At 42.8% G+C, this 16,812-nt stretch overlaps 1 protein-coding gene and 1 long non-coding RNA gene across 2 annotated transcripts in view; both read left to right on the top strand.

Annotated features, from left to right (window-relative positions):
* LOC135219603 (uncharacterized) overlaps window positions 1-16,139 on the top strand; it is a 125,101-nt gene extending 108,962 nt beyond the window's left edge. The window contains exon 3 of the long non-coding RNA XR_010315469.1: window positions 15,903-16,139. This is a non-coding gene — a long non-coding RNA (uncharacterized LOC135219603). The remainder of the gene's footprint in view (window positions 1-15,902) is intronic.
* Window positions 16,140-16,457: 318 nt separating this feature from the next.
* LOC135219601 (uncharacterized) overlaps window positions 16,458-16,812 on the top strand; it is a 108,679-nt gene continuing 108,324 nt past the window's right edge. Inside the window, exon 1 of the mRNA XM_064256490.1 lies at window positions 16,458-16,644. The gene's annotated coding sequence lies outside the window, so the exon portion shown is untranslated. The remainder of the gene's footprint in view (window positions 16,645-16,812) is intronic.

The following is a 16,812-nucleotide window of genomic DNA, read 5'->3' as shown; positions in this document are numbered from 1 at the left end:
AAAAAGGAAAGCCTTGGAACTAAGAATTGGGAGGGAAGAAAGACGCAAGCAGAAAGTGAAAGGCAAAATGGAAAGCCTTGGAACAAAGAATCGGTAGGGGAGAAAGATGCAAGCAGAAAGTGAGAAGCGAAATAGAAAGCCTTAGAACTAAGAATCGGTAGGGGAGAAAGACGCAAGCAGAAAGTGAAAGGCAAAATGGAAAGCCTTGGAACAAAGAATCGGTAGGGAAAAAAGTAAACGCAGCAGAAAGTTTTGAAAGGAAAAACGAAAGCCTTGGAACAAAGAATCGGTAGGAAAGAAAGACGCAAAAGAAAGTGAAAGGCAAAACAGAAAGCCTTGGAACTAAGAATCGGTAGGGAAGAAAGACGCAAGCAGAAAGTGAAAGGAAAAACAGAAAGCCTTGGAACAAAGAATCGGTAGGGAAGAAAGACGCAAACAGAAAGTGAAAGGCAAAACAGAAAGCCTTGGAACAAAGAATCGGTAGGGAAGAAAGACGCAAGCAGAAAGTGAAAGGCAAAACAGAAAGCCTTGGAACTAAGAATCGGTAGGGAAGAAAGACGCAAGCAGAAAGTGAAAGGCAAAACAGAAAGCCCTTGCCAAAGAACTAGGGAATAAAGAGAACAGAAATGAACAAAGCAGAAAGTGGAAAGCGGGAGGGAAGAGAGCTGAAATGGAAACCAACAAAGAATTGGTAGGGGAGAAAGACGCAAGCAGAAAGTGAGAGGCGAAATAGAAAGCCTTGGAACTAAGAATCAGTAGGGGAGAAAGACGCAAGCAGAAAGTGAAAGTCGAAATGGAAAGCCTTGGAACTAAGAATTGGTAGGGGAGAAAGACGCAAGTAGAAAGTGAAAGGCGAAAAGAAAGCCTTGGAACTAAGAATTGGTAGGGGAGAAAGACACAAGCAGAAAGTGAAAGGCCAATGGAAAGTCTTGGTACTAAGAATTGTTAGGGCAGAGAGACGCAAGCAGAAAGTGAAAGGCGAAATGGAAAGACTTGGAACTAAAAATAGGTAGGGGAGAAAGACGCAAGCAGAAAGTGAAAGGCGAAATGGAAAGACTTGGAACTAAAAATAGGTAGGGGAGAAAGATGCAAGCAGAAAGTGAAAGGCGAAATGGAAAGCCTTGGAACTAAGAAATGTGAGGGAAGAAAGACGCAAGCAGAAAGTGAAAAGCAAAATGGAAAGCCTTGGAACTAAGAATCGGGAGGCTAGAAATATGCAAGCAGAAAGTGAAAGGCGAAATAGAAAGCCTTGTAACTAGAATTGGTAGGGAAGAAAGACACAAGTAGAAAGTGAAAGGTGAAATGGAAAGCCTCTGAACTAAGAATCGGGAGGGAAGAAAGATGCAAGCAGAAAGTGAAAAGTGAAATGGAAAGCCTTTTAGCTAAGAATTGGGAAGGAGGAAAGACGCAAGCAGAAAGTGAAAGGCGAAATAGAAAGCCTTTGAAGTAAGAATCGCGACAGGAGAAAGGCGCAAGAAGAAAGTGAAATGGAAAAAGGAAAGCCTTGGCACTAAGAATCGGGAGGGAAGAAAGACGGAAGCGGAAAGTGAAAGGCGAAATTGAAACCCTTGGAACTAAGAATCGGTAGGGAAGAAAGAGTCAAGCAGAAAGTGAAAGGCAAAATTGAAAGCCTCAGAACTAAGAATCGGGAGGGAAAAAAGACACAAGCAGAAAGTGAAAGGCAAAGAGGAAAGCCTTGGAACTAAGAATAGGAAAGGAAAAAAGATGCAAGCAGAAAGTGAAAGGCGAAATGGAAACCCTTGGAACTAAGAATCGGGAAGTAAGAAAGCTTAAAGCAGAAAGTGAAAGGTGAAATTGAAACCCTTGGAACTAAGAATCGGGAGGGAAGAAAGACTCAAGCAGAAAGTGAAAGGCAAAATGGAAACCCTTGGAACTAAGAATCGGGAAGTAAGAAAGCTTAAAGCAGAAAGTGAAAGGCGAATTTGAAACCTTTGGAACTAAGAATCGGGAGGAAAGAAAGACGAAAGAGGAAAGTGAAAGGAAAAATGGAAAGCCTTGGAACTAAGAATCGGGAGGGAAGAAAGACGCAAGCAGAAAGTGAAAGGCAGAATGGAAAGCCTCGGTATTTAGAATCGGGAAGGAAGAAAGATACAAGCAGAATGTGAAAAGCGAAATCGAAAGCCTCGGAACTTGGAATCGGGAACGAAGAAAGACACAAGCAGAAAGTGAAAGACAAAAAGGAAAGCCTTAGAACTAAGAATTGGGAAGGGTGAAAGATGCAAGCAGAAAGTGAAAGGCAGAATGGAAAGCCTTGAAAATAAGAATTGTGATGGGATAAAGACGCAAGCAGAAAGTGAAAGGCGAAAAGAGAAGCTTTGGAACTAATAATCAGGAGGGAAGAAAGACGCAGGCAGAAAGTGAAAGGCAAAATGGAAAGCCTTGGAACAATAAATTGGGAGGACAGAAAGTGAAAGTCGAAATGGAAAGTCTTGGAACTAAGAATCGGAAAGGGAGAAATATGCAAGCAGAAAGTGAAAGGCGAAAACGAAGCCTTGGAATTATGAATCGGTAGGGGAGAAAGGCGGATGCAGAAAGTGAAATGCAAAGAGTAAAGCTTTGGAACTAAGAATTGGGATGGGAGACAGGTGCAAACAGAAAGTGAAAGGTGATATTGAAATCCTTGGAAATAAGAATTGGTAGGGAATAAAGACGCAAGCAGAAAGTGAAATGGGAAATGGAAAGCCTTGGAAATAAGAATCGGTATGGAAGAATGACACAAGCAGAAAGTGAAAGGCGGGAGGGAAGAAAGATGCAAGCAGAAAGTGAAAGGCTAGAGGGAAGAGAGACGCAAGCAGAAAGTGAAAGGCGGAATGGAAATACTTGGAACTTCAAATCGAGAAGGAAGAAAGACGTAAACAGAATATGAAAAGCGAAAAGAAAAGCCTCGGAACATAGAATCGGGACGGAAGAAAGACTCAAACAGAATGTGGAAAACGAATGGAAAGCATTTGATATAAGAATTGGGAAGGAAGGAAGACGCAAGCAGAAAGTGAAATGCGAAATAGAGAGTCTTTGAAATAAGAATTGCAATGGGAGAAAGGCGCAAGAAGAAAGTGAAAAGCAAAAAGGAAAGCCTTTGAACCTAAGAATTGGGAAGAAAGAAAGACACAAGCAGAAAGTGAAAGGCGAAATGGAAAGCCATGAAACTAAGAATCGGGAGAGGAGAAAGACACAAGCCGAAAGTGAAAGGCAAAATGGAAAGCCTAGGAACTAAGAATTTGGAGGGAAGAAAGACTCAAGCAGAGAGTGAAGGGTGGAATGGAAAGCCTTGTAACTAAGAATCAGGAGGGATGAAATACGCAAGCAGAAAGTGAAAGGCGAAATGGAAAGCCTTGGACCTAACAATCAAGAGGGAAGAAAGATGCAAGTGGAAAGTGAAAGGCGACATGGAAAGCCTTGGAACTAAGAATTGGGAGGGAAGAAAGACCCAAGCAGAAAGTGAAAGGCGAAATTGAAAGCCTTGGAACTAAGAATTTAAGAATTAAGCAGGAAGAAAGATGCAAGCAGAAAGTGAAAGGCAAAAGGGAAAGCCTTGGAACTAAGAATCGGGAGGGAAGAAAGATGCAAGCAGAAAGTGAAATGCAAACTGGAAAGTCTTGGAACTAAGAATTGGGAGAAAAGAAAGACGCGAGTATAAAGTGTAAGGCAAAATGGAAAGTCTTGGAATTAAGAATCGGGAGAAAAGAAAGACGCAAACGGAAAGTGAAACGTAAAATGGGAAGCCTTGGAACTAAGAATCGTGAGTGGAGAAAGACGCAAGTGGAAAGTGAAAGGCAAAATAGAAAGCGTTGGAACTAAGAGTTGGGAGAAAAGAAAGATGCAAGCAGAAAGTGAAAGGTGGAATGGAAAGGCTTGGAACTAAGAATCGGGAGGGGAGAAAGACGCAAGCAGAAAGTGAAAGACAAAATGGAAAGCGTAGGAACTAAGAATCAGGAGGGGAGGAAGACGCAAGCGTAATGTGAGAAACGAAAAGGAAAGCCTTAGACTAAGAACTGGTAGGAAAGAAAGACACAAGTGGAAAGTGAGTGGCGAAATGGAATGCTTTGGAACTAAGAATCGGGAGAAAAGAAAGATGCAAGCATAAAGTGAAAGGCAACATGGAAACCTTGGAACTTAGAATAGTGGGTGGAGAAAGACGCAAGTAGAAAGTGAAATTTTGACGTGGAAAGGCTTGGAACTAAGTATCGGGAGGGAAGAAAGATGCAAGCAGAAAGTGAGAGGCGACATGGAAAGCCCTCGAACTAAGCATCGGGAGGAAAGAAAGATGAAGCCAAGAAAGACATAAGCGGAAAGTGAAAGGTGAAATGGAAAGCCTTGGAACTAAGAACTGGTAGGGACAAAAGACTCAAGCAGAAAGTGAAAGGCGAAATGGAAACCCTTGGAAATAAGCATCAGGAGGGAAGAAAGATGTAAGCAGAAAGTGAAAGGTGAAAAGAAAAGCCTTGGAACTAATAATCGGGAGGGAAGAAAGATTTAAGCAGAAAGTGAAAGGCGAAATGGAAAGCCTTGGAACTAAGAATTGGGAGGGAAGAAAGATGTAAGCAGAAAGTGAAAGGCAAAAATGAAAGCCTTGGAACTAAGAATCGGGAGGGAAGAAAGATGTAAGCAGAAAGTGAAAGGCAAAAAGGAAAGCCTTGGAACTAAGAATCGGGAGGGAAGAAAGATGTAAGCAGAAAGTGAAAGGCGAAAAGGAAAGCCTTGGAACTAAGAATCAGGAGAGAAGAAAGATGTAAGCAGAAAGTGAAAGGCGAAATGGAAAGCCTTGGAACTAAGAATCAGGAGAGAAGAAAGATGTAAGCAGAAAGTGAAAGGCAAAATGGAAAGCCTTAGAACTAAGAATCGGGAGGGAAGAAAGACACAAGCAGAAAGTGAAAGGTGAAATGGAAAGCCTTGGAACTAAGAATTGGGAGAGAGGAAAGACTCCAGCAGAAAGTGAACGACAAAATGGAAAACCTTGGTACAGGGAAGAAAGACTGAAGCAGAAAGTGAAAGGTGAACTGGAAAGCCTTGGAACTAAGAATCAGGAGGAAGAAAGATGCAAGCAGAAAGTGAAAGGTGAAATGGAAAGACTTGGAACTAAGAATTGAGAGGGAAGAAAGACGCAAGCGGAAAGTGAAAGGCAAAATGGAAAGCCTTAGAACTAGGAATTGGGAGTGAAGAAAGATGCGAGCAGAAAGTGAAAGGTGAAATGGAAACCGTTGGAACTAAGAATCAGGCAGGAAGAAAGATGCAAGCAGAAAGTGAAAGGCAAAATTGAAACCCTTGGAACTAAGAATCGGGAGGGAAGAAAGACGGCAGCAGAAAGTGAAAGGTGAAATTGAAAGCCTTGGAACTAAGAATCGGGAGGGAAGAAAGACACAAGCTGAAAGTGAAAGGCAAAGAGGAAAGCCTTGGAACTAAGAATAGGAAAGGAAGAAAGATGCAAGCAGAAAGTGAAAGGCAAAATGGAAACCCTTGGAACCAAGAATCGGGAAGTAAGAAAGCTTAAAGCAGAAAGTGAAAGGCGAAATTGAAACCTTGAAACTGAGAATCGGGAGGGAAGAAAGACGGAAGCGGAAAGTGAAAGGCAAAATTGAAAGCCTTGGAACTAAGAATCGGGAGGGAAGAAAGACTCAAGCAGAAAGTGAAAGGCAAAATGGAAAGCCTCGGAACTAAGAATCGGGAGGGAAGAAAGATGTAAGCAGAAAGTGAAAGGCAGAATGGAAAGCCTCGGTATTTAGAATCGGGAAGGAAGAAAGATACAAGCAGAATGTGAAAAGCGAAATGCAAAGTCTCGGAACTTGGAATCAGGAACAAAGAAAGACACAAGCAGAAAGTGAAAGACAGAAAGGAAAGCCTTAGAACTAAGAATTGGGAAGGATGAAAAATGCAAGCAGAAAGTGAAAGGCAAAATGGAAAGCCTTGAAAATAAGAATTGTGATGGGAGAAAGACGCAAGCAGAAAGTGAAAGGCGAAAAGAGAAGCTTTGGAACTGATAATCAGGAGGGAAGAAAGACGCAGGCAGAAAGTGAAAGGCAAAATGGAAAGCCTTGGAACAATAAATTGGGAGGACAGAAAGTGAAAGTCGAAATAGAAAGTCTTGGAACTAAGAATCGGAAAGGGAGAAATATGCAAGCAGAAAGTGAAAGGCGAAAAAGAAAGCCTTGGAATTATGAATCGGTAGGGGAGAAAGGCGGATGCAGAAAGTGAAATGCAAAGAGTAAAGCCTTGGAACTAAGAATTGGGATGGGAGACAGGTGCAAGCAGAAAGTGAAAGGTGATATTGAAATCTTTGGAACTAATAATCGGTAGGGAATAAAGACGCAAGCAGAAAGTGAAATGGGGAATGGAAAGCCTCGGAAATAAGAATCGGTATGGAAGAATGACGCAAGCAGAACGTGAAAAGCGGGAGGGAAGAAAGACGCAAGCAGAAAGTGAAAGGCAGAATGGAAATACTTGGAAGGAAGAAAGACGTAAGCAGAAAATGAAAAGCGAAAAGAAAAGCCTCGGAACTTAGAATCGAGACGGAAGAAAGACCCAAACAGAATGTGGAAAACGAATGGAAAGCATTTGATATAAGAATTGGGAAGGAAGGAAGACGCAAGGTGAAATGCAAAATAGAGAGTCTTTGAAATAAGAATTGCAATGGGAGAAAGGCGCAAGAAGAAAGTGAAAAGCAAAAAGGAAAGCCTTTGAACCTAAGAATTGGGAAGAAAGAAAGACGTAAGCAGAAAGTGAAAGACGAAATGGAAAGCCTTGAAACTAAGAATCGGGAGAGGAGAAAGACACAAGCGGAAAGTTAAAGGCAAAATGGATAGCCTAGGAACTAAGAATTGGGAGGGAAGAAAGACCCAAGCAGAAAGTGAAAGGCAAAATTGAAAGCCTTGGAACTAAGAATTAAGCGGGAAGAAAGATGCAAGCAGAAAGTGAAAGGCAAAATGGAAGGCCTTGGAACTAAAAATCGTGAGGGAAGAAAGATGCAAGCAGAAAGTGAAAGGCGAACTGGAAAGTCTTGGAACTAAGAATCGGGAGAAAAGAAAGACGCGAGTATAAAGTGAAAGGCAAAATGGAAAGCCTTGGAATTAAGAATCGGGAGAAAAGAAAGACGCAAGTGGAAAGTGAAAGGCAAAGTGTAAGGTGTAATGGAAAGCCTTGGAACTAAGAATTAGGAGGGGAGAAAGATGCAAGCAGAAAGTGAAAGGCAAAAAGGGAAGGTTTGGAACTAAGAATCAGGAGGGAAGAAAGACGTAGGCAGAGAGTGAAAGGCAAAATGGAAAGCCTTGGAACTAAGAAAATGAAAGGTGGAAGGGAAAGCCTTGGAACTAAGAATTGGGAGGGAAGAAAGACGCAAGCAGAAAGTGAAAGATTAAATGGAAAGCATTGGGACTAAGAATTGGTAGGGAAGAAAGACTCAAGCAGAAAGTGAAAGGTGAAATGGAAAGCCTTGGTACTAAGAATTGGGAGAGAAGAAAGACTTAAGCAGAAAGTCAAACGTGAACTGGAAAGCCTTGGAACTAAGAATCAGAAGGGACGAGAGACGCAAGCGGAAAGTGAAAGACAAAATGGAAAGCCTTGGAACTAAGAATCGAGAGGGAAGAAAGATGCAAGCAGAAAGTGAAAGGCGAAATTGAAAGCCTTGGAAATAAGAATTAAACGGGAAGAAAGACGCAAGCAGAAATGGAAAGGTAAAATGGAAAGCCTTGGAACTAAGAATCAGGAGGGAAGAAAGACGCAAGTTAAAAGTGAAAGGCAAAATGGAAAGCCTTGGAATTAAGAATCGGGAGAAGAGAAAGATGCAAACGGAAAGGGAAACGTAAAATGGGAAGCCTTGGAACTTAGAATCGTGAGTGGAGAAAGACGCAAGTGGAAAGTGAAAGGCAAAATAGAAAGCCTTGGAACTAAGAGTTGGGAGAAAAGAAAGACGCAAGTGGAAAGTGAAAGGCGGAATGGAAAGCCTTGGAACTAAGAATCGGGAGGGGAGAAAGACGCAAGCAGAAAGTGAAAGCTGAAATGGAAAGCCATGGAACTAAGAATCGGGAGGGGAGAAAGACGCATGCAGAAAGTGAAAGACAAAATGGAAAGTGTATGAACTAAGAATCAGGAGGGGTGAAAGACGCAAGCGGAAAGTGAGAATCGAAATGGAAAGCCTTAGAACTAAAAGTGTTGGGGCCAGTGTTTTCCCATTGGTTTCAAATGTTAATTTTTGGCCACTGGTTGGACTGTGTTTTGGAAAGGCTTAACTCACAAAAAAATTATGTAGCCATTTTTTTCGGCGATTTCTGTATAGTTTTCTTACATATTCAAATTACAACCCAAATCATGCTCAATAAACTTGTTATATCATCACAAACTTCATTCTGCGTACAAAGCAAAGACACCATTTATTGCTAAAATAAAATAATAATTAAAAAAACACTCCTTTCAAAATTTAACTATAAATTGGAAACATAATGATCATTTTATAGATAAAAAATGTCTTATTTGTTTTTTTCCGTTCTGGTTCTCGTCAACTAATGCATGATAGTGGTTGCGTTCACAGTTAGAGTGAAGGATCTTCTTCTTCTTCAATCCCTAAGTGTGCTTGGTTGACATTACTGCTCACCTCCTCATCGGCACCACACAAACACATCTCAGAGGAGTTAAGACCCTGTGACTGACAGGAGCAGTGTGATGTGCAGCTGGTCTTCTTGCACCCACATTAAATGAGGTGTGTGACTGTTGCTGGAGCTGGAGGTTCCATTGATGGTACTGCTATGAGCTTATCCCCATCTTTCTTCCACCCATAGGCTGCTGCTGGTGGTAGCTGAGGGTGAGGAGTATCACACTGATGCAACACCATGGCCTGGTAATGCGCTCGGGCACTAGCTTCATGTAATGCTCCTCGTGTCGGAGGTAATTTTTCAGCTTCCAATTGTTTCTTGGTGAAAAGCTTCCATCTGAGATCACCAACATCCACCAAAGTGCTACCAGGCTTATACAGCTGGCAAACAAATGTCTCGATGGCTCGTTCAGTATTGATGTCCAGCTCCTCGGACCTCCCTAAGGCAGCCAAGGCGGATACACTTCCATGGAGCATCTACTAAGTGCTTGCCAACAGGTCAACTTCCCCTTGCCTGCAAATCTACCTGTAATGTCACCTCCAGAGAAGGGGTGAAATCCAGGTAAGGCTTCGGTCTTTGCAGCACCAAGCGCATTCACTATTGGTTCTAGTGAGATGACCCGCTTTTTGATCCCCACACCAGTGACAAAGTATGTGCTCCTACAGAGCCGATGGTAACAGTGGATTGCAAGGACAAATACATCAGTGTCAGGTGATTGAATGTAGAGTTCAGTTGCTCCCCTTCGAACAGCATCCAGACTGTGCAGAATAATTCTTGTGTCAGCTTCTTCTTGGGAGCTATGGAGATGGTGAACATCTATGGAGTTTGAGAGGACCTCCTTTCTTGAAGTCACTATGAAGACCCTGGGCTTACCCTCAAGGTGCTGGAGAGGTTTCTTTGCAAGATAAACTGTCAGTTCATCTTTAGTTGCAGTACTGGACAAGAACTGCTTTGCTGACACCTTGCCAATTGGTGTATTGTCTGTGACTTGATAAGCAATTGCTGGTTTACTTCCCTGTCGTCTTTCTCTTGTGGCCTCTTTCAGTGACGTAGGAAGATCATAACTGTCAAAGATTAAATGGAGCTCATCATATTCTCTGCATTTGCTGTCTATTGTTGTTATGAAGTGGTCAGCCCATTGAGCACAGGTCTTGACTGAAGGTGGTTTCCCCATTGCCTGAACAATTCCCATTCCATCAATTACAGTTGCCTTTCTTGGTGTCAAGGGAATTGTGTTGTTGGTGATATTCTCTTCTTGCCGATCAACACTAATTTTTCTTGGTAGGTCCTCAAGTACAGTCACCATTTTGCTTTTGTCAGTGCATGATAGGAGTTCACCACTCACTGTGAAACAAGGCTTGAGGTAGAGACGTCAACTCATGCTGACCAACACATTCCACTTGAGATTTATTTTAGGTCGTGAGCGTGCAACAAGTAACGTACGGGCAAAAAGTGATCTGTCATCCTTGAGGTCCACTATCTGATCAGCTACTTTGTGTTTCACAGACTTCCTTGCACTTTTCCAAGTCTTCAACTGCATCTTCTTCATTCTGGCCCAGATACTGACCTTGTTCGTCTTGACTCGTTCCTCAACAAAGTTGGCATACTGGTGCTGCCCACTATCTTCTTGGTTGCACACATCTTCTTGCACCTCTGCTGGCATCACAACCTTTATGATGATGTTGGGCAAGTCTTCACCTTCATACTTCATAGGATTAATGAATGATGTGAACACACTCCAGAGATGAGCAATGTTCTCTTCTTGTCTTGTCCAGACAGCCAGTGAAAGTTCATGATGTTGCCTACGTGTAGTTGTTGGGGAGCCAGCCATCAGATGTGCTTCTTCAGCAAGCCTACTAAGCTCTGGCGCTGTAAGAAAGAATCTCTCCCGAGCACTGGCATTCTGAGTTATGCCCACATGCCCCCCGGTGATTTTCATGCTGCGGTTGATGTGTTTAAGGGCATGATCCACCCCAAAAGCACAGAAAGGGATTTGGTTTTTGTTGACGTATAACGGTAGACCACACTCGTCTTCTTCAGGGGATCCTGAAGGGGCGCCAAAGGGTTGTTTCTCATCACCAGGCTGTTCGTCTTCTTCGTTTTATGATAATTAATTAAATTAATTAATATTTTTGTCTGGGTCGGTGGGGCTGACGTTTTCGTCGATGATCTTTTTGAGGTCTTGTTCGTCCTCCTTGTACCTCTGGTAGAAGTGCCCCTTGTAGGAAAGCTTGATGGGCACTGCAACGTCAGGGTGGGGTTCCTGGTGGTACTAGGCTTCCATATTTTTCCTTATTGCTTCATCAACAGCACGATTGGTGTGTCCGTTGTCGACGAGGACCTGGGGGGTGCACTCTAACTCACTGTGTGTGTCATTCCAGGAGGAGCAGTGTGAGAGGGCCCTCCTGACGAAGGCGCTGATGGTGGAGCGCTTATACCTCTCAGGGCACTTGCTCTCACCGTTCATGCACATTCCCAGGTTCGTCAGCTTCGTGTACACCTTCATGCTGAATTCGGAATCTCGCTGTTTGACGTGGACGTCAAGGAAGAGGAGGCGGCGGCGGTCTTGGCAGTGTGCAATCATGAACGTGAGGCAGCTGTGGTCGTGGAATGCACGTCGCAGCTGCTCTATCTCATCCTGGGACTCGGCGCAGATGAAGGTGTCATCAGTGTAGCTCAGGTACATCCTCGGTTTGCTGGAATTCTGGAAGACCTTCTCTTCGACGGTACCCATATAGAAATTAGCGAAAAAGACCCCAAGGGAAGATCCCATCGCCACGCCGTCAATCTGGGTGTAGACAATTGAACATTGCCCAGACCCCCGCTTCCCCTTCCTTGATGTCCTTGTCAAACAGCGAGATTCCGAATTCAGCGCGAAGGTGTACACGAAGCCGACGAACCTGGGAATGTGCATGAACAGTGAAAGCGAGTGCCCTGAGAGGTATAAATGCTCCACCATCAGCGCCTTCATCAGGAGGGCCCTCTCACACAGCTCCTCCTGGAATGAGACACACAGTGAGTTGGAGCGCGCCGCCCAGATCCTCGTCGACAACGGACACACCAATCGTGCTGTTGATGAATCAGTAAGGAAAAATATGGAAGCCTGGTACCACCAGGAACCCCGCCCTGACATTGCAGAGCCCATCAAGCTTTTCTACAAGGGGCACTTCTACCGGAGGTACAAGGAGGACAAACAAGCCCTCAAAAAGATCATTGACGAAAACGTCAGCCCCGCCGACCCGGACAAAAATATTAAGTTGAATATATATTATAAAACGATGATGAACAGCCTGGTGATGAGAAACAACCCTTCGGCGCCCCTGCAGGATCCCTTGAAGAAGACGAGTGTGGTCTACCGTTACACATGCCCCGTCCGAGGATGCCTCGGCAAATGCATCGGTATGACCTCCATGCGCTTCTCCAAGTGAGTCTCCTGCCACGCCCAAGAAGGAGCCATATTCAACCACGCCAGGACTGCTCATAACAAACGGATAAAGAGAAATGATATTATCCCTAATATCAAAATAATAGACCAAACAACGGATGCCCGACGTCTGCGCCTCCTAGAAGCCCTCCATATAGGTAAGGAGAAACCAAATTTAAACATCACCCAAGAAACGTTTCTCCTTCCCACAGCCACCCGGGGAGCAGCGAACGACCCCCCGATAATGCCAGATAATCAGGAGCCCCCACAGGATGATAGGATTCCTGCTACGGACGGAATTCCTGTCGTTCATCCCCTTGCACACTACTGTGGCGCTTGCACGAAAGAATCCCCGAGACCTTCGAGGCGAGATCCACGACTTTGCCCAAGACTGGCCCGACCAATGAGAATGCAACTCTAGGTCTGAGCCGCTATAAATACTGCCCCGCAGACTTTCTTGCTACAGTCTCTTCAACCGACTTGTCCAAAGATGACCTGCAAGAGGGTCGAAACGTCACGCGATACCAGCTATACCAGCACCAAAACCAGCCCTTAAACCAAAGACGACCCCAGCCCCGAACTGAACTATACCTACGGAATAATACCGGCACTGACGACGACCCCTGCTTGACCTGGAGCTGATATTCTGTTCTAATAAAAGATTACTTTCAGCATTTATAATTTTATGAAAATTCCCAATATGAATATTGGCCAGTTACTCAGAAACATCGCTGAGCCTGAGAAGCGAATTGTAAGGAAAATAGAAAAAACAATATATAAAATCAACTCGCTTAATTCGGCCACTCTTTTTAACAGTATTTGCTTAAAATAGGGTCTTCTACCAAAATATTATTATTATTATTATTATTATTATTATTATTATTATTTTATTTTATTTATTTTTATTTTTTTTTTTTTTGCACTATCACAGTCCTCCAATTCGACTGGGTGGTATTTATAGTGTGGGGTTCCGGGTTGCATCCTGCCTCCTTAGGAGTCCATCACTTTTCTTACTATGTGTGCCGTTTCTAGGATCACACTCTTCTGCATGAGTCCTGGAGCTACTTCAGCCTCTAGTTTTTTCTAGAATCCTTTTCAGGGATCTTGGGATCGTGCCTAGTGCTCCTATGATTATGGGTACGATTTCCACTGGCATATCCCATATCCTTCTTATTTCTATTTTCAGATCTTGATACTTATCCATTTTTTCCCTCTCTTTCTCTTCAACTCTGGTGTCCCATGGTATTGCGACATCAATGAGTGATACTTTCTTCTCGACTTTGTCAATCAATGTCACGTCTGGTCTGTTTGCATGTATCACCCTATCCGTTCTGATACCATAGTCCCAGAGGATCTTTGCCTGATCGTTTTCTATCACTCCTTCAGGTTGGTGCTCGTACCACTTATTACTGCAAGGTAGCTGATGTTTCTTGCACAGGCTCCAGTGGAGGGCTTTTGCCACTGAATCATGCCTCTTTTTGTACTGGTTCTGTGCAAGTGCCGGGCATTCACTTGCTATGTGGTTTATGGTTTCATTTTTCGTATTGCACTTCCTACATATGGGAGAGATGTTATTTCCGTCTATCGTACTTTGAACATATCTGGTTCTTAGGGCCTGATCTTGTGCCGCTGTTATCATTCCTTCAGTTTCCTTCTTGAGCTCTCCCCTCTGTAGCCATTGCCAATTGTCATCGCTGGCTAGTTCTTTAGTCTGTCTCATGTATTGTCCGTGCATTGGTTTGTTGTGCCAGTCCTCTGTTCTTTCTGTCTTTCTCCTGTCTCTGTATATTTCTGGGTCTTCGTCTACTTTTATTAGTCCTTCTTCCCATGCACTCTTTAGCCACTCGTCTTCACTGGTTTTCAGATATTGCCCAGTGCTCTGTTTTCGATGTTGACGCAGTCCTCTATACTTAGTAGTCCTCTCCCTCCTTCCTTTCGTGTTATGTATAGTCTGTCCGTATTTGCTCTTGGGTGTAGTGCTTTGTGTATTGTCATTTGTTTCCTGGTTTTCTGATCTGCCTTCGTCCATTCCACTATTCCTGCGCTGTATCTGATTACTGGCACTGCCCATGTGTTTATGGCTTTTATCATATTTCCGGCGTTGAGTTTTGACTTGAGTATCGCCTTGAGTCTCTGCATATATTCTTTCCTGATCGTGTCCTTCATCTCTTGGTGTTTTATATCTCCTCCTTCCATTATTCCCAGGTATTTGTATCCTGTCTCATCTATGTGTTTGATGTTGCTCCCATCTGGTAGCTTTATCCCTTCAGTTCTCGTTACTTTGCCTTTTTGTATGTTGACTAAGGCGCATTTTTCTATTTCAAACTCCATCCTGATGTCCCCAGATACAATCCTTACAGTCTGGATTAGGGTATCTATTTCCTTGATGCTCTTACCATACAGCTTGATGTCGTCCATGAACATCAGATGGTTGATTTTGTTGCCTCTTTTCTTGAGTTGGTACCCGGCATCCATCTTCTGTAGTACTTTTGTCATGGGAATCATGGCTACTACGAAGAGTAGTGGGGACAGTGAGTCGCCCTGGAAGATCCCTCTCCTGATATTAACCTCTGCTAGTCTTATTCCAGAGCTTGTAAGTATTGTATTCCAGTTGCGCATTGTATTTTTGAGGAAGCTGATGGTATTTTCCTCTGCCCCATATATTTTCAGGCATTCTATTAGCCATGTGTGTGGTATCATGTCGAAGGCTTTCTTATAGTCTATCCATGCCATGCTTAGGTTGGTTTTCCTTCTCCTACTGTTCTTCATTACCATATTGTCAGGAGCTGGTCTTTTGTGCCCCTACACTTCCTTCTGCAGCCTTTCTGTTGGTGGGGGATGGTGTTTGTCTCCTCTAGGTAGTTGTATAGCCTTTCACTGATGATACCTGTTAGTAACTTCCACATTATTGGTAGGCAGGTGATAGGCCTGTAGTTACTGGCTATATTTCCCTTACTCTTGTCTTTTTGTACTAAGGATGTTCTTCCTGTGGTCATCCATTTGGGTGCTTGGTGATTTGAGATACAATGCTGGAGTTGTTCTGCTATTCGTGGGTGTAGGGCCTTGAAGTTTTTGAGCCAGTATCCATGGACTTCATCGGGACCTGGGGCTTTCCAGTTTGGCATTTTCTTTTTTAGTTGGTGTCTGACTGTGTCTGTCGTGATGTCTGTGAATCTTTGTTTTATTCTCCCTGTTTCTTCTTCCTTGACTTCCTGGAGCCATGTTGCATGTTTGTTGTGTGATACCGGATTGCTCCATATGTTTTCCCATAGTCTCTTACTTGGTTTGGCTTCAGGAATTTCTGGGTGGTTGTCTTCCCCTCTTAGTTGGCTGTATAGTCTTTTCTGGTTGGTTCCGAATAGTTTGTTCTGTTGGTATCCCTTATTCCTGTACCGTTGGATCTTGTGTGCTTTGGCCTTAAGCCTCTGTTTTACATCTTCTATTGTGTTGTTTAGTCCCCTCTCTTGTACTTTGTATTTCTCGTTGAGTTCCTCCCTTGTTTTCTTGCTTCTTAGCCTTTTTTCTGCCATCTCTTTCAGTTTACTCAAGTCAGATCTCATCACCATGATTTGCTTTTCCAGGCGCCTTTTCCAAGGAGGTTGCTGTTTTGGTTTCTGTTGGGTTGGTTGTGACGGTGGTGTTGTTGGTGTTCGAATCCCCATTATTATTATTTATTATTATTATTATTATTATTATTATTATTATTATTATTATTATTATTATTATTATTATTATTATTATCATTATTATTATGGTGTTCGAATCCATTATTATTATTATTTATTATTAGTATTATTATTATTATTATTATTATATTATTATTTATATTATTATTATTATTATTATTATTATCATTATTATTATTATTATTATTCCAGGTTTCAGATCACCAGCCCTTTGTAAGTTTGCGAGACTTTTTGAATGCCCATCTATCTGAAGGTGAACGTCACAAGCTTTCCGCCATTGTTGATGCAAGTAATGCTCCAAACACAACGCCGTTGTCTGTTTACATTAACGGGACGGTACCCGCTACTGCCGATGGCTCTGATTGGACGAACATTTCAAATTCTGTTGATGAGGAAGACTCTTTCAAGGAGCTGAAGAAACCATTTGCTTTCAACAACCGTAAGTTGTGTCTTCAAGTATGTCATGTTGAACTTAGGTTCTCCGAAAAACATACTGTGTATTTTGGAAATACTGAGTGTATTGCACAAAAAACTCCAAATATTTTTCCTTTAAATATATAAGTTTAAAAACTGCGGCGTGATTCATGTGTTATTAGGTGTGTCAGTAACCTTATCGGCCATTTTAAGTTGCGCTGTTCAGTGTCCCCTGGACTATGAAGACCTGCTGATAATTTTCAGTATACGCGGGCTACTAATGTTAGATCTGTTGCCGAGACTTAATTTTTGTTTTGAGTTCCTGTCCTATCTGAAGGTGAACGTCACAAGCCTACCGCCATTGTTGATGCAAGTAATGCTCCAAACACAACGCCGTTGTCTGTTTACATTAACGGAACGATACCTGCTACTACCGATGGCTCTGATTGGACGAACATCTCGAATCCTGTTGATGAGGAAGACTCTTTCAAGGAGCTGAAGAAACCATTTGCTTTCAACCGTAAGTTGTGTCTTCAGTATGTCATGTTGAACTTAGGTTCTCCGAAAATACTGTGTATTTTGAAATACTGAGTGTATTGCACAAAAAACTCCAAATATTTTTCCTTTAATATATAAGTTTAAAAACTGCGGCGTGATTCATGTGTTATTAGGTGTGTCAGTAACCTTA

The sequence above is a fragment of the Macrobrachium nipponense genome, chromosome 1 (assembly GCF_015104395.2).
Source record: "Macrobrachium nipponense isolate FS-2020 chromosome 1, ASM1510439v2, whole genome shotgun sequence".
In the NCBI taxonomy this organism is placed as follows: domain Eukaryota; kingdom Metazoa; phylum Arthropoda; class Malacostraca; order Decapoda; family Palaemonidae; genus Macrobrachium; species Macrobrachium nipponense.
This window is presented reverse-complemented; position numbering and strand designations above follow the sequence as displayed.